Source organism: Pezoporus flaviventris, unplaced genomic scaffold (assembly GCF_033815535.1).
Source record: "Pezoporus flaviventris isolate CSIRO_AGI_PZ_B2104156 unplaced genomic scaffold, CSIRO_AGI_Pfla_v1 ptg000213l, whole genome shotgun sequence".
In the NCBI taxonomy this organism is placed as follows: Eukaryota; Metazoa; Chordata; class Aves; order Psittaciformes; family Psittacidae; genus Pezoporus; species Pezoporus flaviventris.
The window spans coordinates 7,971,364-7,998,391 of NW_026892761.1; the positions used below are offsets into that span (position 1 = coordinate 7,971,364).

General features: G+C 39.1%; 1 long non-coding RNA gene across 4 annotated transcripts in view; it reads right to left on the reverse strand.

Annotated features, from left to right (window-relative positions):
• LOC133262520 (uncharacterized) overlaps positions 1-27,028 on the reverse strand; it is a 169,950-nt gene that overhangs the window by 73,728 nt on the left and 69,194 nt on the right. For 2 of the 4 annotated variants that reach the window (XR_009741332.1, XR_009741335.1), the window contains exon 5: positions 19,279-19,422. This is a non-coding gene — a long non-coding RNA (uncharacterized LOC133262520). Of the gene's footprint in view, positions 1-1,202; positions 3,761-14,733; positions 16,823-19,278; positions 19,423-27,028 lie in introns of those variants that run through there. The other 2 variants (XR_009741334.1, XR_009741333.1) reach the window with 2 other exon arrangements.

Below are 27,028 nucleotides of genomic sequence, written 5' to 3' on the forward strand. Positions count from 1 at the left end.
TTGATGGGTGATTACCAAATTACCAGCGTCGGTGACTCATGATTTCCTCCTTCTCAGAGTGCTGTAAGGCATCTTGTATTTATGTACTTTTTTAGCTTTTGTCATTTTTCCCTAAAGATGCTTAAATGAGTCTGACAGATACTGAATTTATGTTGCCATTGGTAATGAATAAAAGAAGGTGGCCACACCTGATAGCAGCTGGCCATTGTCTTCGGAAGTTTTGTGCAAATGGAAAGATCTGATCCCAAAAGTACAGCTTAGGAAAGCCAGTATTTAAGAGCTCAAGGGCTGGGAAGATAACTTGTGTAGCTGCTTCTCATTAAGATACAAGTGCGCAATAAAATGGAATGCAGAAAATTAAATCTCCATGGTTTGTGGCATTTTGCCATTTACCTTCAAGTTTAAAATGAGAAAAATACAACATTTTCTCATTTTCCTGAGACATGATAAAGAAACATAACCAAAAGACTAAGTGAAATAGTGTTGCAGTGAGTATCAAAAGTCAAACATTTCAGACAGCTGATCAGGGCCCACAACCTCCTGAAAAAGACAGAGAAGACACCCCCCACGACAGGCCAGAGACTGACATGGCATCCATCTCTTTGAATTTTGTGGAGTTTATGTTGGAAAACACTACCCGGACTTTCCTCTCCCCTAAAAAAGGCCTGTTAGCCACCTCTTTTAGAGAGAATATGTCTATAAAACTGTAAAAATTATATTGTTTCCTTTTTATAGAGCAGAACGCCTCAGGTAAATACATACGTTCTTTCATATTTTTCATGCTCTGGATAACGCAGCAAGGCATTTTATAGACATCAGGTCAGCACTGACACATCAGCTGCACAGAAAGTAACAACCCACCTCAACTCTATCCAAACTTAGGAAGTGAAGACAGACTCTGCATCACATCGAAAGTTCACCAGCCCTTTTGACAGGCAGAACAGAAATTATTTATACTGAACTCTGCCAATCCAGTTATGATGAAACAACTATAAATGACGTAAGTACAAGGAGTTGATAACCATCCAAAATGAGATCTATTATAACATCATATTGTCCATTCTGTGTGGATGGAAAAAGAATAGCAAGGAAGTCCATGAATAGATGAAGGTCTCGGTCTTAGATCTCTTTCCATCCCAGCTGTGAGAAGTCAGGGTGACTTCAGTAAACACTGGACCAGAAAATGAAACCTGCCACAACCATTGTGTGAGATAGCTTCAGGCACAGTCTATTTCTCTCATCATTAACAATGCATATTTTGATGAGACACTACCATTGCAATCTGCTCTAAAAGCCCAAAATAAGACTCCAAAAATTTTTCACATATTGGCAGACTCGTATTTTGTACAAACATGATTTTCCAGTCAGGTCATAATGCCATCTTAAACTAGAAGTAAATTTTTGCAGCTAAGTTATAAACCCCTGAAAGCAGCATTTTATAATGGAAATGCTGATACAAGCTTAACCAGAGCAGCAAGAAGAGTGCCGTACACTATGAAAATAAAAGTGAATCATAAAGCAGTAAAGGTTTGATTACTATAAAATACCTGGGCTTGAAATTTTGATTCAGACTTTTTTCTTTTTAATTACTTCTCATGACCTAGAGATACTTTTTAGACAGATAAAGTCTAGGGAATTAGATCAAAGATCCTTTTTGTAACTTCAGAATACAGCACTAATGTGTTCGATGGTCTCCTTCAAGCAGAAAACAGAAGACTTTGAAAGTTATTTTGTCTACTTGTAAACAACTGTGTGAAGTGGAGCTTGCAATTAAAAAGGAACCCCTTCTCTAAACTCCAACCAACCAAAATTGAGATTTGTAGGGGTAAACCAGAAAAAGAAAAAAAAAACCCTAAAACAAAACCCAACAAAAAAGAAAAAAGCAAAAACCTCCCAAGATTTCAAAGATGCCTGGTAGGAATATTTCTTAATTGAGCCATGCTTTAGAGCTGCATGGAATTGTTCTTATTAAAAATTGAATAAGAACAGAGGAGAAGAACATGGGAGCTTTTGAGAGATTAGAGCTTTGTAAGATTTACTTAAAAGGTTTCTATTAGACTTCAGGGGTTCTCTCCCGTATAAAAAACCTCACCTACACAAAACAGCCTGAAAGGCTAGGGATCCAGCTAGCAGAAACTGCAATCAGTTGATTGGGAGTAAAAAAGGAAAAGAAAGTCCTTCTTTTCAATGCAGTAGTAATGCTCTGTTGAATCCATGGTTTTCTTTGTTTGCTAAATAATCATCACAGGTTTTTGTTTAGACTTGGCATGTTCATTTTCAACCTACATTTCTTCCCAATATTTCTGATTTAACTAATTGGAAACCAGCTCAGTCCAGGCTGATCACAATTGCCCTGTTTTCTGTTTCATGCACAGTCTGCAAAGGGTTGGGTATATTTCAAGAAGCATGGACAACTAAAGTTTCTTTACACTGACTATGTACAACATCCACAAGGACCACAGATATCCCTGGTTAAATAATCTTCTATACAGTGAACAAGACATAAAACGTGCTGCAAATTCAGGCCCCTTCTGGAATTTTATCACCTTTCTTCACTGAAACTGCAGGTTTGCTTGGAAACCTTAAATATGCCACCTGCTATCTTATTTTGGAATCCACCTGCAAAAAATGAAGCCTTAAAATTCATCATATAGGGACAAAAAGTGTTCTCAGTTCCTTGGCTCCCATCTGTGCTAACCCTGCCTTAGCAAGCGCACCTTCTGCATCATGCCAAGCTTTCAAGTATTGGCAGACTTTGGGGATTTCACAAATGAAACACTTAATACTTCTGGGCAACCTGAGGAGCTTCGCTGATCTTTGTTCATATTAGGTTTCTAGCTCATTCAAGTTGGCTCACAGACCAGTTTCCCATTAGGTTTTTATCAAAATCTCAAATGACACATTCCCAACCCATTCCCCTCTTTGCAAAGCTATTACAAGTTTTAAAAGGAGCCAATCCTGACTCCTATATGCCTATCAATGGGTATAGGAAGTTTCAAAGAAATGCTACTGAATGTGCCTTTAGGCTGATATTACAGATACATGGAAATAAAAAAGGCTGCTGGTAGACTCAGGATATATTAATGTAACAGTAACGCAAGCTTTATTGCTTGCTTTAGTTTAAAGGGGTGCAGCTCTTAATGGTCAATCAGAAATCTGTAGAAGCTTGCTCAGGAATAAACAGAGGAAAAACAAGTATGATGGATCTTACTTGAAAAGCCTGAGCACATGGGGTTTCTGGAGTTCCTGAGCTGCCCATCCCACCTTGTTTCAAGCAAACCCAGCAGCCTGCTAGGCTTCAGACTCTCCCTGGCTCAGAGGAGCCTTCAGAGCCTGCAGCACCTTTCCCCATCTCACATTTTGCTATTAAAATACAATATTAGTGAATTATTAACAAATGCCACAAACTCATTCTCTTTCACAGCTTCCACGGTGGCAGTATGAAGCCTGCACTACATGGGAGGTGGAGAGGGTTGAGAGGAACAACTGGTCAGTCCAGGTTCCTTCCAGCACTGCAGCAAGCGCTGTATGTTAGAACAGAGTTCATGCAGGCTGCAAGTCCTGGTATTTCCAGCTCAGCAAGGATTTACTACTTTAACTTTATAACCCCCATCCCTAAAATACAGAAGTGATTAAAAGCAAGTAAGTGGGAATAAAAGGATGCTACTTCTGTGCCCAGTTCTTCTGGGAACTGTGTTACTTCTGCAGTCAGTCCTTCTGGGAACAGCATTTCAGAGCGGTTGGTTAGTGTCTGTGCTTTCTCAAGAGTAGAGCCAAGCAAGAAACCAGAATGAATAATTCAATCTTGAAGTTTAAGCTTTTTTTACTTATGCTACATTTATTAGGAAAATATAGTGATAATGTTTTAATTCATTAGAATAAATTCTGAATTTTAACTTAAAAAAATAGAATAAAATAAGATACACAATAATGAAAGATAGGACATGGTTAACAATAAAAGGGAGCTAAAGTTAAGCAAGCTATACAGAGAGTTACTATATAATTCAGTAAAAAGGACAGAATACACCAGGATGGGTTACATAAACAGAGACAAAGACGAGACGCTGGCAGCTCAGCTGTGCAATATGGGGCAGCGTAGCTTTAAGGACCTCAGCATCAGCCCGATGCTGACATAGCAGAGAGAATTTGCAAAACAGCAATCAAACATGCTTCACAGGTGAGAAGGACAAAACAAATGTACATAGAGAGATTTTTGAGGACATGGCAAGTGCAGCCAAGGGACAGATTAGAGAGAAAGGGTAAGAAATCTCTTACAATTATTTTGTATAGAAAGATGTGAAGAAAAGGAAAAATTGTGAGCAGTTTAAAAGGTATAACTGAAAATAATGGAAACATCAGGATTAATACTAGGAATTAGAATTAGTGCTGCTGTGAACACTACCAGCCAAAAACTGCTTCACTAATTAAGATGGTCTTGCCATTTCCTTGCTAAAGAAACAGTGTGTCTAGCCTGAAGGAATTTAGTCCTTGTGATAAAGAAAGAAAAGGGAAAAAAACGTAAACTAAAATAAACCCCTTCTTATTCTCCTTTGCACATTAACTCTAACACCATCAAATACATGTTCTTCATATACAATACTCACTCTTGCAGTATTGTATTCCTGCTTTCAACATAACCACTATAATTATTGTTTTCAATGAAATCCAAGATTTCCTTTATGCATGCTATTTTTAAATGGAAAAGCATGTATGCTTATAGAACACACACGTCTATCATACATTGTATTCCTTCTCCGTTTTAATATTCTATAATTTGCCTCAAATCCCTGTATGAATTTCATATTGCAACTGTTAGACTCCACAGCCTATCATACACAAAAATCACTCTAGAAGAGTCTGAACAAGCCTTGAGAAAACTTGAATAAGATCTAAACTGATGCGCAGCCGGGTTTGGGGGGTTTGTATGGTTTTTGTTAAATCTGATGGTTAATCATCTTACCAATTTAGGCATCTATAAAGGTCTCCCCAGGAATATTCTTCTGTCTTAGAGCTTTAATATCCCTTCTAAAAAGGGCATTGCACAACCAACACCACAGCAAAGGAAATCAGATCTTAAAATGCTAAACGCTTTCTTCAAAGAATCTTAAAGGGATTTTTAGGTTTTCTTCAGCAGGGCAGGCTGCCTTGTGGTTACAGAATTAAACTGTGATCGCAACATAAGAGCTCTGATCTTCACTATTAACTCTCACAAGCCACTCCAAGGCTCTCGTATCTCTGAGAGCAGATCAAGGATAACTGGAGAAACTTACTGACAGCTTAGTTTCCTCTTTTTTTAACTGGAGATTACAAAATTACCAAGAATTTACCAATGCCTGTCCGAAAAGTCACCCCAAATGCCCAGATACAAGATGTGATTAGAAAACAAATCACAAGTTTGTGAGGAAAATCTCTTAGACCCCATATCAGAGCAGCTTTTTTTAAAGTAGAATTTTTACCTGAGAACCTATTTTTGTGATACGTGAATTATGAAAACATAAATTATCAAAGGTGAAATGGATCAGTACATACTTATATGGCAGGCAGGGGAAAAATCCTGTATTAGTCTTATTCTCTGTATATAGTACCAGCCTTTCTCATTTCCTTTTACCAGCAGAGTCAGGGGCTACACCAGTTTTATCAGGTTTATGGTGTCAGTTAATTAAATTTTAAGTCCTGACTAACAATGAAATCCAGCCATAGAAATTTTAAACAATGAAAACTAGCAATATTTTTGGGAGTTATTCAAAGAGCAAGCTACTGTGAATTTAAATAGGTATTAGTACATACTTGTTGGAGGAACTCTGCTAATGCAAATCTCCTTTTCAACCTCAAATCAACTCCGTTCTGAATGGACACTAGAATAGCACACACAAAGTGAATATATCAATATTTTGTATATAACAGACATAAGTCTAATGGGCAAAGTCTCCAACTGCTGCCGCCATTCATTTTGATAAAATACCACCCATGAATAATTAGTATTCATTTGCTCTAATTAAGGAATATAGATAATGGAAGCTGGATTTAGAATAGTGTGAAGCAGTTTTCTGGAGCCTGTCATGCACAGGTCATGCCAGACCTAACTAAAGATGTGGGTACAGCCCATGTTATGTGGGCATGAGGCTGCCAGTGTCCTGCGCCACAGGGTGGGACACAGGGACAAAGCGTGATGTGAGGAGTTGCTGAGAGATTTCCAACAGCAGACTTGGACTGCAGTATTTCTCAGGTCCTACACTTCCCAAACACCCGAATCTGTGAATTATGCCTAAAGCAGAAATACAGTACTAGGAGTACAAGTCAGCATAGCAGATGCACAGATGCTTTTCTTTATATATTATTATGCTGTAAACTTGTATGTGAGCAAGTAATGCATGCAGCAGGCAGAGAGCTTTTACAGGTCTATTTGGTGACTGATTGGGTGTAGATGAGCTTTGCCCAGTGGCTGGAGCTGCACAGAGAGGAGATGGAGATCTGCTTCTTGTCTGTCACTGCATCAGTGCATGGCAGCAGAGGGACTTGGTCAGCCCCTTCGCTCATCTGTTTACTCAGATGCAAGGCACAGAGGAACCATTGCACAAACACTGCTGAAATTAAGTTTCAAAATCACTCGGAGAGATTCTCTTTAGGAAAGGCTAAATGTAAATGCCAAATTACTGACAGACTCCACTGGCCTAAAGTAAGCATTTAAAGAAATGCATTCCCCCACAGGTGATGCCAGGTACAGTGGGGCAGACCTGTCCTCCTGAAACACTGCCACAGTTTCCCCTTCCTCCTTGGATCTGATGAAATTGTGGCCATCCTCCCCAGCCTGTGGGGTCAGCTCATGAACTCACTAACCTATTGCTATCACACCCAGACCAGCTGACAGAGGCAGCAACCAGTGACAGCTACTCAAAAGGAGATTTTCAGGCAGGACACACACCTATCTGCCCCAAAGCCTGCTCCATCCTCTCTGGGACCAGAGCATACATAGAGGCATCACCAGAAGAGCATACATAGAGGCACCCAAATCAACCAAGGAGAAGTTGCTCTAGCTATTGTTACCTGCCAGCTTAATTACTCTGCCTGCACCATTTCTTTGCTAAACTCTGTCATGTTTAAGCCTTTTACTGCAGACAGTGGTGCTTTTTAGCCATGAGTAAGTAATTAGCAGCACTACTTTTCACTGCTGATGCAAGCTCAGATCTCAGATTATATTTTTCTAGCTGGTTTCTAAGAAGCAGGTCCCACTGCTGTCTGGGAAGGGTGCTGTTAACTGAGGCTTCTTGAGAACAAAGCAAAAGAGCGGCACTCGCCCAGTTAGTCTCTAGGCTCAGCTGAGGAGCAATAGTGTTGTTAGCCGCTTCCAAAAATCATTCTGCACGAGTGCTCCTGTGCTGCAGCTCCCTGGGGGACTGGCAGCAGCACATCGGTCCTGGCTGGGAGACGAGGTCCGTTAGTGCTCCCGTATCGCAGCATGGAGCATAAGCATTCATCAGCAGAGCTCTACGTTGGTGGGGACACGGCGGCCAGCTGCAGTGGTAGCAAAGGAGCAGCACACAGAGCCCCTTCTCAGCACTGACAAGCCCCTCTGCTCACCCTGCAGAGCAGGTTGCTGCAGTACCTACAAGGGCTTCAAGACCCAAGACAAGGAGTGCTGGCTACAACACTTGCAGGTTTAACTATGCATACTAAGAGAAACCAGGAATCAAATCTGAGGTCAGAAGTAGAAAATAGAAACACAGCCTGAGTATGTAATTTCATGTTTCCTCTGGAGAGCAAAGAAATTTTCAATTGGCTGTGGAGGTCTCTTACAAAGCAAGAAGAGAGAAAAATACGTTTGGAATTTAAGATCAGGGTATGCAAGAACAGCCGTATGACCTGGGCATGTAAAGCAAGCTTCAGCATTTTAAATAATGTCAATAGTTGTGGGCAATATGTAGCCCATTGATAACTGGAGTTCTGCTGGGAATGAGCAAGTATGTTATACTTCTTGCATTATAGTTTTGATTTTTTCTGTCCTTTGAAAATGTAAAATCTTTGGCACTTAAAAAAATTATTCCCACCTAGATTCCCTTTAAATGCTGCCCCTTCGCTAATTCCTCTATGTTTTTAGTTAATTAAAAGAAAACTCATATGCTTGTTGCATAACTGGAATTCACAGTGCAAAAGAACAATGCTCCACCTCTAGCTTTAAAACAGGAAAAATCATATCAATATATTTTTAAACCCACAATATGAATACAGCTTCCCCCAAATCCCACTTCTTTGTTCCCCTTTATAAAATCCATTCTAGTGAAGCCAAATTACATTCAAAGCACTTCTAAAGGGCTTAATAACACAATCAGATTTGATGTGAAAGTGGTTATAGATTCTGCTCTACAGTAGTGTTAGTTGGCTCAGCTATAAAATATCTATATCTCTGTATCAATGATAGATGACCCAGTATAATAAAAGATCTTGACTTGCGTGTATGTTAACAATTAATGGGATGTATAATGTATCACATACTGTGTGTGGAAGGTAATAAAGAGGTGTAAATGAGAATTACACTGGTTAATTGGTGTCATTAATGGTTCTTTTGTTCTGCTAGAAAAGCAGTATCTTACTCTCAAGATGATATTGTAGGGCTGACTGCAGACTTCAAGTCAAGAGTTGAAATGAGTGAAAAATGCCAGCTCAGCTAAGAAATTGCTTCTTTAGGGATGTACCCTGACATGAAACCCTCCTAGAAACCCAGATTCAGTCCTATCAGATAGACTGGTTCCTGATTGCCCTCAGATCTCATCCATACTTTTCAAAGCAGATTGTCTCCTTCTTGTATGTCTGAAACAGATCAGGCAACTGGTCTGTTTTCCAGGCAGTCATTGTCCTGGCTGGATTTGCTCTTTCAAATGACTTTAGTCATCTTGTGATCCTCTGTTCTGGTTTTGGCTGGTGCAGTGCTGTGTTTTGGCTTTAGCATGAGAGCAATGTTGATAACACACTGATGTTTTAGCTGTTGCTCAGTAGCGCTTACTCTAAGCCAAGGACTTTTCAGTCTCATGCTCTGCCAGTGAGGAGGGGCACAAGAAGCCAGGAGGAAGCAGAGGCAGAACCTGAACTAGCTAAAGGGATATTCTATACCACATCTTGCTCAGCATAGAAACTGGGGGAGTTGGCCAGGAGCCACCGATCGCTGCTTGGGGACAGGCTGGGCATTGGTCAGCAGGTGGTGAGCAGTTTTATTGTGCATCACTTGTCTATCTTGGCTTTTATTCCTCTCTCTTTTTCCTATAATTATTGTTATAATTATTACCATAGAATGGTTTAGGTTGGAAGGGACCTTAAAGATGGTCTAGTTGCAAGTAGTTATTTGTAAGAAGACCTTCATGGTGTTTGGCAAATTAAATTCTACAATCACCAAATGGCTGGAAGTTGTGTAATGGTTTTCTAATATAGGACTTATGGGATATTTTATGACAGGTTCAATTCCAGCTATTATGAAGGGGAAGGGTTAAATAGCTTCCCCCAGTTTAGAAAGGAAACTGGTACCTGGGAGTGAGAGCCAGTTATCCAAATTCTACCCTGTCCAAAAGAATATGCTGATATTCCTCTACTTGAGAAAAGAAAGCATGTGAAAATGCAAAGCACTGCAAAGGCTCTGCCACTTCAGTACAAATCTAAGTGCCAGTGCAGTGGCTCTGACTCAACAGCTTGGGAGAAGAGCCAGCACACATACATCATTTTAAAGGTGAAACCTACTAACCACACCAAAAAATATTTAGCAATTATAATAAAAGATACCTTTTTAACGAGTGACTTTTTAATCAGCTCTACAGTGCTGTAAATCAGGATGTTTTCCAAAAGACTAAGTGCTAAGCCACTGAATTTAAATGGTCTGACAAATGATGGGCCATATAGTGCCCAGTGACATGATCATGAGCTCTCTAAGTGGATTTAGGGCAATGCAGAACTCTATAAGATGACTGTATCATACTCAGAGTTTTGATTTTTACATCCTTCTTCAGTATATGTGTGTTAATTTAGTGCTTGTGGAAGATGCCAGGTATACCGAGGCCCTTTTCAAGCTAAAGTATAGGCTCAGCACACTGAAAGCAATCTAAGCCTCCAGACATGTTGCTTAAATTTGGCTCTTAATGCTATACACCACAATCAGGTAAAGAGGCATTTCTACACTGGCAAGCTCAGACTGATGCAAGATCCATCTCTCTATGCTGATGGGTTGGTGGGCATGAATGTGCCACTCAAGAAAGCTAGCAGAGATGTCTCCTGAAGCCTGTCCCTACCTGCATCTCTAAATACAGCAGTAGCTGTGCTCAGTTTAATTCTTGTGAATTTACTGTAGTGACAGCTGTGAAAGACAAGTGTGAAGGTCAAATACACAAGATCCTGACTGAAAGCTTTATGCCTAATCTTAGAGCCTCCAAGCCTAACAAGATTTCTTCCAAGATATATGCCCTGCACAGTGACAGACCATACAACAGTCTTTTCTTTTTCAAGTACAGCATTGCTTGTATGAAGCCAAAACTAGGATCACTACCCCAGGGTGGCAGCTGCTTGCTGAATACCCAAGCAGTGAAAGACAATATTTACCCACAGAAGAAAGTTCCAGGTTTTCCAAAGCTGTTTATCATTGCTCTGGCCACTGTTGCTAAACCCAAGTTTAGAGAGTTAATTTGCCTTTTCAAAAGTAACCTGGGGACACTGAAAACTTCATTTCAATTGGCATTTTTAGAGAAATTCATTGAATAATTATGATGATGATGATGCCTTCCAGGCATCTCTTTGACCAGCAGGTCGAAGGAGGTGATCCTGCTCTTCTACTTGGCTCCTGTCAGACCCCTCTTGGAGTATTGTGTACAGTTGTGGTGCCCTCAACATAAGGACATGGAGCTGTTGGAGCAAGTCCAGACGAGACCACAAGAATGATAAGGGCCTAGAGCATCACCCATATGAAGACAGGCTGAGGAAGTTGGGGCTGTTCAGACTGGAGAAGGGAAGGCTGTGTGGAGACCTCATAGCAGCCTTCCAGCATCTGAAGGGGGCCTACAAGGGTGCTGGGGAGGGACTCTTCATTAGGGACTGTAGTGATAGGACAAGGGGTAATGGGTTAAAACTTAAACAGGAGAAGTTCAGGTTAGATATAAGGTAGAAGTCCTTTACTGAGAGGGTGGTGAGGCACTGGAACAGGTTGCCGAAATAAGTGGTAAATGCACCAGCCCTCTCAGTGTTCCAAGCCAGGTTGGACAGAACCTTGGGCGACATGATCTAGTGTGAGGCATCCCTGCCCACGGCAGGGGGCTGGAACTGGATGATCTTAAGGTCCCTTCCAACCCAAACTAGACTGGGGTTCTATGGAAAAAAAAAACATATTGCACAGATGAAAGCAGGCTTCAGTCAATATAACTCGGTTCACTCCTGGTAAGCTACTATTGAAATGGGATCCCTGAAGAATATCATAAACCCAGACTATAATACTGTCACTCTCCCCAACCCTCATTACTGCCCTGACCAATGCCCTATTTTACTTATACCTGGATCCAGCCTTGAACCCCAAACCAGTACATTCCCATATCTTGCTGGAGAGCATTAACTTATTTTTACTTTTTTTCCATGTTATCTCACACCAGAAACATCTGTAGGTTTTAAAAATTTTAGAGCACTCTGAGTACATTGTTTCTTTTGAACAAATTTGCATAACTAAAAGCAAACAAGAGATATAGAAATGCATTTGTGTGATCATCATTTTAAAGGGTTGACTAAAACCTTTTTAGGGAGACAATTAGAAATGCAGAGGGAGTGTGGCTGATTTATGTGTATGACAGATTCACTAACTACTCTGTCTTGGTATATTCTGCGCTCTCCGTTCCCATCACCACCTGGTAAACACTCCCATTAAATATTTCTCTTTTGACCTGTACACTTATATTTCATTAGCATACATTACACATGGGCCAATATGGGAGCAATTTATCCAAACTCAAGTTCTGTTGGTGCAGTTGGTTTTGAGAGTGAAAAGTTGCATGCAAAATTAGAAGCCAGAGATAGAAATAAGGTCCTTAAACTACCCAGAGCATAGGCATGGTTTCTAAATAATTCAAAGATTATTTAACCTGAAACTATTCGCCTAAAGTTTTTGCACATGTGATACAATGAAAAAGAATGCAGAACAACAAACTTATGTTAACTGTGTAGGACCCATAACAGCAAAGGAATTTAGCATGTGCACTGTCTGCCCTTCCCTGTAAGGGTCTGCCTGTCTCTAGCTTTCCTTTCTAGCTTAAATGTTTCCAACAAGCAACTTCTTAGCTGCCTCCCTCCTAGAACCATCCTCTTCAGAGAAACCTGAAATTAATTGACCGTATGCTTATTAGTTATTAGAGTCCTTTTTCCATTTCTCATGATGAGATTTCTCACCCATAATTAATTACTCTAGTTGTACAGACCAAGGCATTTCCTCACAGCACTAACAGTGATGCAATTTACTAAATTCAACAGCTTTTATTTTCGGTAAAAATAAAAGTTTTTACTTAAATGCTATGACAGCATTCATCAGCTGTTCTGACATGTGCACTGTCTTCTTGCACAGACACCATGGGTGCTGAGGTGCTCTGGAGTTGTCATTCTCTTTGAAGCTATGTGGAATGACAACAGTAATTTCCAAGAGGAGCCACATTTTCCTTACTTGATGAAGAACATGCTGCTAAGGCAAGATACCACCTTTACCATCAGAGACTTCTGATCTAGGACTTGTGCTTGCAACTCTCACTTCCTTCGATGAAAGAGGGGATGGCATTGAAGAGAACTATCAGTAGCATGAGCTTGGAATATAAGGCAGGCCTTATCCTCTGCCCACTGGTTAGAAATCACACAGTACATCTTATGAGAAGGAAAAGTATTTTGGTTTAAGGTAACAACTGCATAATACATATGTCCAAGTTCTTATGTTAGCTGCAGAAGAAACAAGTTTGCACATAAGCCAGTATGTGTATCTACCTCAAGACAGAAGTGAACACTCACGCCTTCACACTTGCTAGTGTGCATTGAGTCAGCAGTCCAACTTCAGGAGATGTTTTGGATCCAAACTTGCTAATGGATCAGTAAAGCTGCCAGTTAAGTTCATCACTTAAACAGTGGCTAATTCTCTTTTAAAGACCCCATGGAAAAATACATCTTAAAAAAGGAATGAAACAGTTAACTGAGTAATGATTTTCACAACAGGTGAATGAATAAGCATAAAAAACTATTCTTTCTCTTCTTCCCCTCCCAAATAACTTCTGCAAAGAAACAAGCTCCACACTTTACACTTGCACAGTCTGATAAACTTTAAGAGGACTCCCCACAGGCAGACACTGCAGTACTAACAACAGCAGCACTGAGCACAGCAGCTGTGAGCACACTTATCCCCCAGCAGCTCATCTTTCTATTTGCCTGGGCTCTGGGAATAGTCGCCTCTGACACTGCCAAAGGTAAACCACATTTAGAGGACAGGAATAACAATTGTAACATTCAGTATGTCACCAGAGTCCTTTATCCTTTTATTATTCCTAGTTAGCCTGTCAGGAAACATTTGCTACATACAATAGTGAAGAAGCATGGCACCAAGTGAATAACCTGAGACTAATCCTAACCAACCTCAATTCATTATTTCACCCGGGTTCTTATAGGATGAGTTTCTAACAGAAGGAGCAAAAAGAATATTTCAATATTCTTTCATCCTTCATTGTGGTTAGGTTCTATCTCCTACAATCCTATTATCAACAATCCTGATGGAAGTGAATTTGTACTCCTCCCATTTAAGGATGTGGCCCAAGACAGCTCAGTCCAGACTGTCACCTTGCATCCACTGCATTTTTTTTTCCACAGGCTTTTCAGTGCAAGGATTTTTATTTTAGTTGCTATACTCTGATCTCAATTCCGATTAGGTTTAAAAGCCGAATGATCAACAATGAATCAAGTTTACTTCAAATTATAAATCTGATTGTATTCAGTGTGCAGGAAAAAAAGAGCTTTCAAAGAAGACCTGACTTTTTTTCTTTTTCTTTCATAAACACATCAACTTAAGACAGACCACTCCAAAACTCCAGTTTCATTTAGTTGTCACAGAGTTCAGTGCTGAAAAGCACACATCACATTGCCTCAGAAATCAGGGAAGGATTTAGAAGTAAAGCTACGAGGCATACAGTAGAGGGTCACAGATGATAGGTGTATTACAATGTATTTTTATCTCTGGGTAAAGGAATATTCTCACTAATATTGATAAGAATTGGATACACATATCCAGAGGCAGAAGCACACATTTGTTTGCTTATAAATCATTTTTAAAATCAGGAAACACCTCTGTCAGCATTGTTCTCACAAACCTCTTAGGTTCAATTTGATATAATGATGACCAGAGTGCCCTGACTGGTAAATAATTTCTGTTTCAGGGAGCTCATTTCTTTGAAGCAAAGAACCCAAAAGTTCATGATGCTCACAAGAAATGAATAATAATTTATTACATATAGACATGTCTGTGCTCTGAAGTGTATGAAATCCTGGACCTATTCAAGTTAATAAACAGAACTGCCACACTTTAAAAGGGTGTTAGCCTCTATAATTTGCTGTCTAAGAGCAGATATTGGACCCTGGAAAAGTTTAATTTGAACTTCAGATTAAAATCAGACTACATCAAACTAAAAACCTTTCACTGATTTTAGGACTCACTTGACTGAGTTAAAGCAACTGCATTACAACACATCTCCAGAGATGTCAGTGAATAATATTTATTTAAACAATGAATAAAAAGTAATAATAAAAAAGCCATGGCAAAACCACCCAGAAGCAACAATAAAGCTCAGACAGACACAGGACAAACAACAAATGAGAAAAGAAAAAGTAAAACAATTAAAAATCTTCAGGGAAATAGAAATCGAGTCCTCGCTTATAGAAGCTCATGATTAAAAAGCACACTGACAGTGCCCTTTAAGTGTACAAGCTTTCTATACTGAAGAATATAGTCTGGTTGAAATTAGTATAAATCTCACAGTGTATTAAAGCATCAGAAGATGAGGGTAGCTATGGTAATTCTAGCACTTTATTAAACACCAGGCAAACTGAAGAGTACATTTCCTGCTTTTTGAAAGAAATGAATGATATCTTCTGATTGGGGAATGCTAAGGGCAAAGGAAGCCGGCTGAAATGGCTTAAACCAGTACCGCAGTACATTTATCAGGATATTTAGTGTGGCTTTTCATGGAAAAATAGTGGAAAGAGAAAGGAGGGGAGTGATTTTTATTGCTAAAATTAATTTTATTGCAGTGCTAACTAACCCTTTTCCCCCCTGGAATCACACGCAAATAAAGAAAAATGACTGGGAATGCTCTTCCTCTTTGTGGTTTTTCAGCACTCATTTGTGTTTTCAGCAGCGCAGTGCTAGATCTGGGCTGTGCACTGCACCATTCCTCTGCCCAAGTTACAGCACGGAAAACAGATACATAAAGAACAAAGAATCTGATTAAGAAAAGTACATTTATATTTTGACTGTGTTTTATTTTTAACATAAAACATCTTGGAAAAAGTTTTATGATTTAGCATTTATGAATGACTAGATTTTAAGAGAATTGTAATATTTTTTTAGGGTATTTCAGCTCTATGAGTTATTTCTTGTAGATTCAGATAATGACATTATAAATCTTTCTGTGGAGGCAATTACTAAGGCAGAAATGGCCTATTCCCCGTTGGCTTTTAGGCTCAGCTTACTGACATATTACAAGCAGGCTTACCATGGTCATTAAAAACTGATCTGGGATTTATTGTACCTCTTTAAACTCTCAGTACTTTGAAAAGTATTGAACAGAAAGGAATACAAGGTGAAGTTACAAAGAGATCCAACGAAGCAATCAGGAGAAAAATAGGCTTAATTTATCCCAGCAAGGCCCACCAGAAGTGCCACAAAAATATTTGAAATTGAGCTTTGAGTCCTTAATAGAGATCACTCGCAAGAGCTATTAATCATATCAAATGGAAACACTTTTAAGCAGAGGGTTTGGGAACATAAAGGACATCAACACCAGATTACAGGGCAGAAAACAAAGCCAAGATTTTAAGACTGCCAGTAATGACAAAATAGCTGCCCAATGCAGTAGACAAGAATGAAAAAAATTCAGCTACAGCAACTTTTCTTGCCTAGATCCCAGTCACCTGCAGTGCAAGCAGGAATTGAATCTATACTTTGTCTTAACATCAGACCTCAGATCGCTGCACCGTAGTCGGTTTTCAGGGTAATCTCTGGTAGCCAGCAGTAGGGCAGGCATTTGAACAAATGCCTGAGAGCACAAATGTGCCATCACCTTGTGCAAATGGAGCTAAAAGGCGGCCAGAATAAGAGAAACACTAACTACCACTGGATTTGAGCAGGGCTGGAGTACTCAACAGCAGGCAAAGGTCAGTGACAAAATTTCTGTTTCATCACCTGCCAGTTAACCTTCAGTTCTAGGTTGCCAATGACAGAGGCTGCATCTTCAGAACAACTACAGCCCCAAACAGCGTGTTCTGCTGGGACATACCCTGGGGTAGAGGGTTCGGAGCATTTGGGAGATTTCCTGATGTAGTGCATACCTTCCGTTTCTTGTCACTTTTGTCCCAAGATTAAAGCTGCCTTCATAGGAATGAGCTGCTGCTCACGGGAGCTACTCTGTGTCTGCATTTTATATTCTCCCAGTCATCTCCAAGAATCCCATTCATTTTAAGAAAGAAACCCACCAAGGCTGACTGGTGTCTCAGGGTGTTATACAGCTTTACAGAAGACAACCGTTATCTGTACTTTGCTGTAAGTAAATAATCAACCCCCAAAAATTGCCTAAAAAAAACCCGAATACATCTTCACTGCCTGGTTGTTTTTTTTCAGAGCACTATCTTTGGTCTTAGATCATGAAATTAGATGACAGTTTGGTTACCTTTCCAGAAAACTGTGAATGAGCATCAAATTTGCAATGGCTAATGGTTCGGTACCTTTCTGAAAGCCACACTACAGATGTTTGACAGCTGTTTCTCTAGGAACTAAGTGTCATTTCTGCCTTGTAAGTTGTCTTTTGCTTTGTCAAGATGATTCTGACAGGCGCATACATATTCTAATGTTGTACAGTATGTTAGGTTGGTCAACACTCATTTTAAATACATGTTTTAACATAGTATTCATTTCAAGCCTGATATCAGATTATTACAGGTAGTCAAAAAACACAGCCTTTTTGTCAAGTTTGCATTTTCCAGTGAGATTTGTCACTCTAAAATTCTCTTTACTTTTCTCCAGGAATAAACTGAACTATATTTGAAAATAATGGCTTTAATTATAATTGGCATATCTGAGCCTACAGCTAGTGCCAGTCACTTTACTAAGTGACATTACTTATGACACTGGCAAGATCAGAGTCTTTTATCACTTTTTTTTTTAATTATTAATAGGAGACAAATTTCCAACCTTCTCTAATATCTGATTATCTCTGGATAACTGGAGGCAGGTAAAGACAGAGGATCATATCCTCAACTGGGCCCCCACTAGTAATCTCTAAAAATCCATGGTATTCAGAGTGCACAATCTGTTCAAGATGAGCAGAAATTAGAAGATTTACATCCCCTTTGACTAAAGCCACTGTCAGAAGATTGCTGTATATAAATCAAGGGTGAGAAAACCTACGCCCTAGAACTAGGCACAGCCCACGACCTCAACTCATATTTTTGGTGCACGTTAGCATACAATCCACAAGAAGTGCCTGACAGATCTATTCATCACTGCTAAAATTAGGAATAAATATTTGCTAGTAGAAATGGCATAGTACTGCATCAGAGCCCAAAGACTAGGAGGTAAGGCTAGCAAGAGAGAGAAAGGAGAAGACTGGTAGGGACTGAGTTCCTCTGGGCTGCACCAGCCTGGTGCATCACCCAGAAGGGCAAGATGAGGATGCAGCATTACATTCTTCTGCCCCTCCTCTTGCTCCTCACATATTTGCTTTGCATACACAGCCCAGCTTTGGTTCACATTCAATCCTTATCTAGCAAAACTAGAGGTTTAAGTATTCACCAGGAAAGAATAGCATCAGTGCAGGCTTGTCCCAAGATAAGCAAATTCACCTTTCACTACAGAAAAAGGGAGGCCAATAGCTCCAACTGCAGAATACGGTGCCACACATGTAGAATCTGCCTCCACATACAAAGAATTTGGCTAAAATACTCTTTCCATTAAGACAAAGCTCATTTGGACCTGCTCTTCCTTCTTGGAACACACACAGCATTGATTTACCCTTTAGTAGTAATAACTTCAGCTATTAGAGTGCTCTTAGTATCCTTTTTAAATTGGCTTCAGGCATTTGGGGAGTCATTGTCAGGCCATCTAGAATGTAGATAAAGGGATCCTATGGCACAGCAATATTCTGTATAAACTCCAGTCTATGGATGATGATATATTCCCCGTAACTCTGGCATTGTGAGCATTCTGATAACATGGACAAAGTGTTCCAGAATACATATTGCATCACCAGCCCCCTTATTATTCAAAACACAGGCAGAATGGATCCCCTTCATAGCCCAGGAGATCCACAGTGAATTTTGTTGTTACGGAAGACCTTAATCACCTGGCGATTATTTTGACTGCTAGTACAAACACTATCATGGGCCTAAGCCTGTTGTTTGAGTATTTGTATATGAATTTCTAAGTTCCTTTAGCACCCTTAGCTTGGTAATACTATGCTGCAGAACAATTTGTTTTGTGTTTTTTAATTATTATTTATTAAAATGTATTGTCAATAAAAATCTAGAAGCATTGACTGCACCAGATGAGTCATTCTACTTGAAGACAACATACTTTACTGAGATGTCCAACTCCTGACATTCCAGAAATGAGTGAATAGTCCTTTAACATGCTTAATTCTGCAGCAACCATGTGAGAATTATCCTGCTGATAGCTGTTGAAATACTCTGGCTGATTGGCAAGGTCAAAATGCCAGGGACTATATCAATATTAAAGTACAGATTACAGCTTCAATTTTTAAATTTACTTAAACTTAATGGTGTAAAATCAGCTGCAAAATATGACAGTGAAACCCAACTCCATTCTCTAGCTTATGTACTCAAGAGTGGTTAAAATTCTGGATGGTTTCCTTCAACTGCTTTCAAATACTTATCACAAGGATTTCTTCTTAAGAAGAGCACCAGATTAATACACATGACAGCTGCTGAAGATTGCCAGACTTGAACACCTTTTAAATTTTTCCTAACAATTTTTACTTGTTGCCCCAAATATTTAATCACAAGACACCCTACCTGAGACCCAGGTGTGGAAGTCAGCACCTACATATACACCCAGAAGAAGCTTCTTTGGCACTGTGGATGCATGCAGAAGTAATCCTCCCCTTTTCCAAGTTCTTCAAAGTGTTGGCTCTTCTCTGCTTGGCTTGCCTAGAGAACCTGTGGGAACAAGGCATCATGCTGTTCAGAGCTTAATTCAAGTTAATGCTTCTGCCAGTCCTTCTCACATAGAACAGCCTTGGGGAGCATAGTCTCAGAAAACTAGAAAAAAGGTCCCTCCAAGCATTGATCACACTCTTCCATGATCAGGTGGAATCCAATACACGTTATACGAGATAACTGGGCAGCTTCAGAGGTAAAATCTCAAAGGTAAACACTCTAAACACACCGGACAAATCGGAGACAGAAAGTACACTTAATTGTCTATTCTTTTGCTTTGTCCACACACACAATCTTCCACCATCTTCCTTCCATTGTGATGACAGACAGTCAGCTGATATCAAGAGTATATTGAAAAACTTCTATGATTATTTTTTAGTCCATGCAAGCAAGCATATTTCAAAGATGGTGAAAAATAATGAATAATTTGAGGTTTGGGAGTTACCGTTTGGAATGTCTATCTAAATGGACCTTTTTTTCCTCACAAGTGCATATAGAGCAAAGTGAACTGAAATGTTCATAAGTTTCTTACTGTAAACTACATAACTTATTGATTTTGATGGCATACCAAAAGAGTTCTGTCACTTCAGCAAACTTTAACGCTCCTATTAATCTAATCTTGGGAGTATGTTACAGTTCTAAAGCATCAACTCATACCTTCCCCAAGTTAACTAGATGACCTCCAGAAATCCCTTCCAACCTAAATTATTCTAGGATTCTATAAGCATTTTGAACCATCATTTTCTGTGCTGCATCGGTGGTGTTAAGAATGCCATCTAGCATGCTCAGAAATGAACTATGCAGCAACCAAGATGTATTTAGAAGAATGCAATTTAAAACACATTTTCTTCACGGATAATGTGATATGTGGTTTTCTCAGGAGTAACTCTCATGACCTATTCCAGTCACAATCCTTATTTATATGTGGAGATGAAATGAATGAAACCTACTGCTCCATAGTGGGAAATTTTTGTGATGCAATAACTGAAGCAGCCATCACAGAAAATTAGGTTCCTGTATGATTGTGCATGAAAACAACTTGAGGATTCTCTCTGTACTATGTGATTTACAGTAGAGAAATATTTCACCCTGCTACACAGAGGGCCCAGATTGAACCTTTGATGGAAGAGCAGTAATTCTGAAGGAGTGCAATGTGTCAGCCCACCACCTGACAAGAGTTAAGGTGGGAGAAAGAGCACCTCTTGAGAATTTGCCCTTTTCCAGCAGATTGGCACAAATACTACTGAATCAAATTCAGGTCCAAGCAACCCTAGTACCTGTCTCCAACATTTATATCAGAAACTGGTGGGGGGGAATGAAAGAAATAGCAGACAGTGAATAAGGATGCTCAGCCTCCAGGAGCAAGTGCTCTGGGTTGTTCTAAAGACGGTAGTTACAGATGGACCTGTCACTGGTGGAATGAACCTCCCTGAATTGCTAACACAGAAAGATCAGGTGCACAAAATTTTTTATGGGAGAATGGAAGGCTCACACTCCAAAGCTAATAAGAGATTCTAACTGTCCAGGCAAGGTCCAAGGTATGCAGTAAGAAAACCTATGGTACAAAATGAGATACAAACAACATCAGCCATAAGAAGAAATCGCTCTAATTAAGTGAAAGGAAGTCCAAGTGAAGTTGGATTGTGCTAACTTTTGAACTTGCTTCAACTCAAAAGGTAGAGAAAGCCATCGGCAGATGTCCTCAGGATGGCCTACGTATTTATTACCTTTTTGGGGATGGGTTGCAGTATGAAGAGAGTTTCACCACAAGGTTATTGTCCTTGATAAGAAAGGTTAGAAAATATCTGGAGAATTAAGATCTTTTCAATTCATTTGCCTGCTTTGCAGTCCTTTCTACCCCATCCCCTGTTTTTTAAAAGACTAAAGCTTAATAGTATTAATAGTTAGTCTTGGAAAATATTGAAGAATGGGTGAAATGACAAAACAGAAGTCTAAGAAATGGGAAAACCAACTAACTAAGATATCATAAAGGAGTTCCTTCTAAATTTCTGGTAAATCTCTGCAACAAATTATCTGTATTCTGTAATGATAACATGCTGAAGAGTTGGACATTTTGTTCTTGAAGACTGAACGTTGAACCAATTTAATTTTCTTCTACAAGGATGGAGATTTTGTGGACAGAAAGCAATAGGTGTCATTAACTTTCTGATTGCTGTAAAAGATCTTGTAAAGCTAAGGAAACATTGTTCAGATAAAACAATACTAGGGTGAATAGAAAATCAGTTTCAAAACTGTTACTTAGAGTATTTAGCAAAGGTTCATGGCTAGAATGGGAGGCTGTACGAAGTGAGGCTCCACAGGGGACTGGGGTTGGTACTATTCAATATTTTCATTAGTGACCTCATTGACAGAATAGATTATGCTTATTACATCTGCAGACAGCATCAAATTGTGAGTACGCTGGAAGACAAGATCAGAATCTAAAATGATCATGACAACTCAGACATGGTCTGAAAAAACAGGATGCTGCTCAAAAGGGACAAACTTTATGTTGGCAGCAACGTTCAACAGTACATGATGAGGGAATAACTAGCTAAGTAACAAGTCTATACAATAGTTCAGGTATTATAGTGGATTGTGTATAGCTCCTATCAAAGTCGGACCTCTGATGTGAAAGAACAGGCAAGAACCAGACCCACACACTTCTGTTGCCTGAAGCTCTAGCTGACAGAAGAAAGTCACATGCAAATACTACTAGATTATTAAAATAACCTTTCATGTTCTGCTTAGAAATCCTTATAGGTACAGATAGACAAAGTTTAATATTTTTGCAGAGGTGCAAGGCTACTGGAGAGATGCTTTTAGTACCAAATCATGGTTTTGAGTTGCTGATATGAAGAGCTGCTGACAGGAAGAATTTTATCTCTCTAATTCCAAACCATGGGTTGCTTTATGAAGAAGGTGACATGATCAGTTGCTTTGATGCACTTGAATGACAAGAGTTGTGTGAGCATGCATTAAGTGTCTTATACTCCATTAAGCTAGTGAGTGGCACAGAAAGTCAACTAGTAATGTCTTTTAGATGATTATAAATAAAGGACTTTGAAGTACAAATTGTTTAACAGGCATTGTACCAGAACAAGTCTTTCTGTACTGAATCCACTGGAAAAAAAATTGCCTGAAAAAGGTTTATTTATATAAAAATATGACCTAGCACTGTTGTCAAGGTCAGTAAGACTTAGGGTGACCTGCTGAGTAAGTCCTATATGTTCAAAACTAATCTGCATAGGGGGTACCTTGAGATTACACAATAATCCCACACTTCCATGAGTTCTCAGACGGGTTAATAACATTAGTCTGAAATCAATCTCCACACTGTGGACAATATATTGAATATTACTATATTTGCATATCTCAGGCATCTTTAACATGTCTTATTCTATTGAGATACTGGTACAATGGTTTGATACAGATATCAGACAAGAACAGAGTTCAACATTACAGCATAATGTTAATGGGAAAAGACACCACCCCTTGTACTAGGTAGGTGTTATCTATCTTTATCTTCTCTTTATCTGTTTTGATGCTGTCCATGCCACATTTGAAATAGATGCCTGGCTCCAATTTGCACCAAGATGAATGATAAATAACAGCACAAAACCTTATTTCACTAAATTTTCAGTAACATGATTTACTAAAATAACTTTAGCAATTAAAATTACATAAAAACACTATCACAACCAAAAAACATGGAGAAGTAAGCATGTAGGACATAAGTAACGACCAGATAAAGCTGTTGCATACTGTACTTTCCCTCTGACCCCAGTTCATTAGAGGAAAAGCAATGATTTAAAGTACCTAGCTAACCTCTTCCAGAGCTATAGTTTATAATCATAAATCAGGCATGTGACTACCTGGAGGCATTGGGGAGTTAGCTCTGTAACACAGTGTAGCAGCAAGGAGGGAAAGAAAGTTCCTATTATTGGATCATGCAGTAGACATTGGTGCTTGAAATTTCCACTTACACTACATTAGCTCGAGGCAGTTCATTTGCTAAAATAAAAGAAACAAAGTGTAAAATATTCACTGACTTGCTCAACAAAGCAATCAACGAAAGGGAGAAAGAAGAAGAGAGAGAGGGAGGGAGGGAAGGAGCATGATTTTTTTTTTCCCCCTGCTATCACACTGTTGATAAATACCATTAATGTTTTAAAATAATCTCACCCATTCTGTTAAAATTTCAAAGTATTAGTGGTATTATCAGTCTGTCTATCCATCTCCCTTTATTTTGTCTGTCTCCTGCTTCTATTTTGTGTGAAATTTCAAGAGATGAATCCCATTTTCTATTAATTCAATGGCTGTCATCTTGCATTGCATCATGTAGCCCAGATCACAACAATGAAATCTAAGGGTTTAAATTAATAATATTGCAACACATCACTTTGTAAAGCATTGCACTTATCCATATCTATGTAGCTCAGCTACCTTGCCTCCAGTGTGATGCCTTTCACTGGTAGCTCTGGGTGGGATTACACCTGTACAGTTGCAAACAATTTATAATTGGTAACTGAATACTCTGACTTCGTGGTGGATAGCATTATTTTAATAGGGTGTTGAGTTTTAACAAGATGTTTTTACTTAAAAATAAAATAGTTGGGAAAAGCTTCAGGGAATACGAGATCTCTGTTCTCTGAGTGGCATTTTCCACACCTACAAATATATGCTGACAGGTAACTCTATTGCATTACAATTGCCTTACATACAATGTCAGCTAAAGCTACATGGAAAGTCAGCATCTTGGAGCACCTATGAATCATGAAACAGCTGATAGATTTGGTTAACTATTAAATTTCAGATATAATTTCATTATAGCTACTAATTCACAGAAAGGAAAAGGAATTAAATAAAAAAAAGCCAAGATTATGTGCAAGTAAATCATCAGAACCACTACAAACTCGGGAGGGAATAAAACATGATGCCTAAAGGAAAATAACACACGAGATCAAAAATACATCCTATCCAACGTTTACTGCTGTTATTCAGGCATGTCTCCTATTATGTTTTGTCATGTAGAAACAAATCCACTAGTAGGACTCTACATTTTTAGTTTGTGAATGCTTCTAAAAGAAAGGGTAAAAAAAAAGATGCGTGACTGTTAAGTTCTTCAGTGGGCAACCCAAACTATGAGAAACAGATGTGCAGCTGGAAATGCCTACCTTTTTCTCCCCTTTCCTCAGGGCATACTGGAAGCTGTAAGAATATTCATAAGGCTTTATGTACTGACAAACATATGAAGCTCTTGGTAAGCAGATAGGAGCAGAACTATATGGGATTCATTAGATAGCTGCTAATTGTCAAGTAAGTTCCAGCCCAACCTGCTGAGTGTAAATGCAAATTTACCACCTTTGGAGCTGCCTCATTCTACAGCTATTGATTTATGTTTGAATGGGAGTTCAAAAAAAGAGTTGTCTTTTGAAGCCTTACTATCTGAGCATGGCTCCTTTGTCCAGGTGTCTTGGGGATCTCTTGCTTCAATTTTGATCTTTGTATTCCAAAAGCCTTAGAGAGTCAATTCAGGTAACTTAAAAGTGAGATATAATCAGAAAGGTTCTGGAAATAAAGTCTTTGCCTTGTCACATTAATGCGGCCCTATCAAGTGGCAGTTTATCAAGAGGCAGCTCACAAGGTTTTAATGAGCATGCTGCCTGTTCTTGTACAATACTAATTAATCCCATTTTTTCACACTGGTGTGATTGCTTCATGAAACCCGCATTGTTTTATGCTCAGCAGCAAAGCGGGCTCTCACTGATTAAATCTCCTTCCCAGAGCTGGGGCCTGACAACTGAATTATACCTTGCTCAAAATAATAATGGGTATCAGCTAATAAATACGGTTTAACACACACAAAACTATGCAGCCAAAATCACACCACAAAATAGGAGTTTGACTTATAGGCACAGCAGTGTTTCATTAAACATCTGTATTATAATTCACTGGTTTTCCAACTGATGTAATAACTTAATTGATGAGAACAAAGACAAGCTTATTTATTCACCCAATTGCTTGCTTCTTGACTAACGTTTTTCCTTGGTGTTATTGTGGAAATAAATATGCAATATTCTTTTTATAGAAGTCTAATTTAGGCCCTTTTTTTCTCCTATTGAGAAGTCAACATCACAATCTGTTTCTGACAAGTTCTTGCTGCAGTGAAGCAGACCGCATTATGATAAGACAGCAGTGTGTTGTTTACCCTAATGTTCAGACATTCCAGCAAAGGTGAGAGAGGTGTGATGCTTCAGGCAGTTAATAATGAATAATTGTCTGCACATTTACATTACAGGGTTCAAAAAGCTTGTTTTCTCTTTTCCCTTCCCCATTCTCCCACATGATTTAAAGCTTCTTCCACCTTAGCCAGGGAAGGGATAACTGCAAAGTACTAATGAGAAGTACAGCACTTTTCTCTGCAAGAACCAGTCAAATTAGGAATGTCACAGATATAAAACAGTTTTGGAAAAGAAAAAAAAATAAATAAAAAGGTTTGTTTTTTTCTCCAATTGACAGACATAAAAAGATGTGATTTATTCTCTTTTACTATGCATTGGTTGCACGTTGCAAAATAGGACGGTCAAGACTTAATGTCTCATTTTGCTTAAGAAATTCTGAAGAAAGCTATTTCACCACTTAGACAGGGTTTCCTTCAGAAAGTGCTCCCCACAGCAAATAAAACAGAAAATCAATCATTAACCTTGGATTTAATATAGATTTATATATGTAGCTTTGGATGCCTGGGGAGAAACTGTTTATTATTTATCTCTCATTTGTAACAGTGCCAGAAAAATATGAGGAATTTTACAGCTGGATCTAAAGAAATAAGGGGGTGGGATTTTTCAAGGGAGGAAGAAGACTCCTACCTCCAACCCCTCCAGTACTATTAACTGAATTCTGCAGCTCAATTTAATGGGAGAAGAAGGAGTAGATGTTTCAAATATACATAGTATTTATCCCTAACACCACCTTTATGAAACATTTACAAACTGAAGGAGTCCTGGCAAGAGTTAGGCCAGAAGAAAAAACACTTTCAGAATAAAAACATTTTTCATTAATTGTTGTCACCTAACTTTCACACTGGGCTTTTCTGTTAAGAATATGGGTACAAGTAGCACTCAAACAACAAATTGGAAGGAGTGCATTCAATTAGAAAGAACAGATGAGAAGGTGCTATCAGATAAGGCTTCGAATAAGATAAAAATAGCCGGTTTTAAGTTGTGCTGCTTTTTGATGGAATTAAAAAAAGGAGGAACAAGACAGCTTGGAAAATATGAGCAAGCAGGAAAAAAAAATAAATCCTAATTTGGCTTAGTCTCTCTAATCATAGATTGGGTTGGGTTGGAAAGAACCTTAAGACCATCAGGTTCCAACCCCCTGCCATGGGCAGGGATGCCTCATACTAAAACATGCTGCCCAAGGCCAACCTGGCCTTGAACACCTCCAGGGATGGAACATTTACCACTTCTTGGCAACCTGTGCCAGTGCCTCACCACCCTCACAGTAAAGAACTTCCTTATATATAACCTGAACTTCCCTTTAAGCTTAAACCCATTACTTCTTGCACTATCACTACTGCCCCAGATAAAGAGTCCTTCTC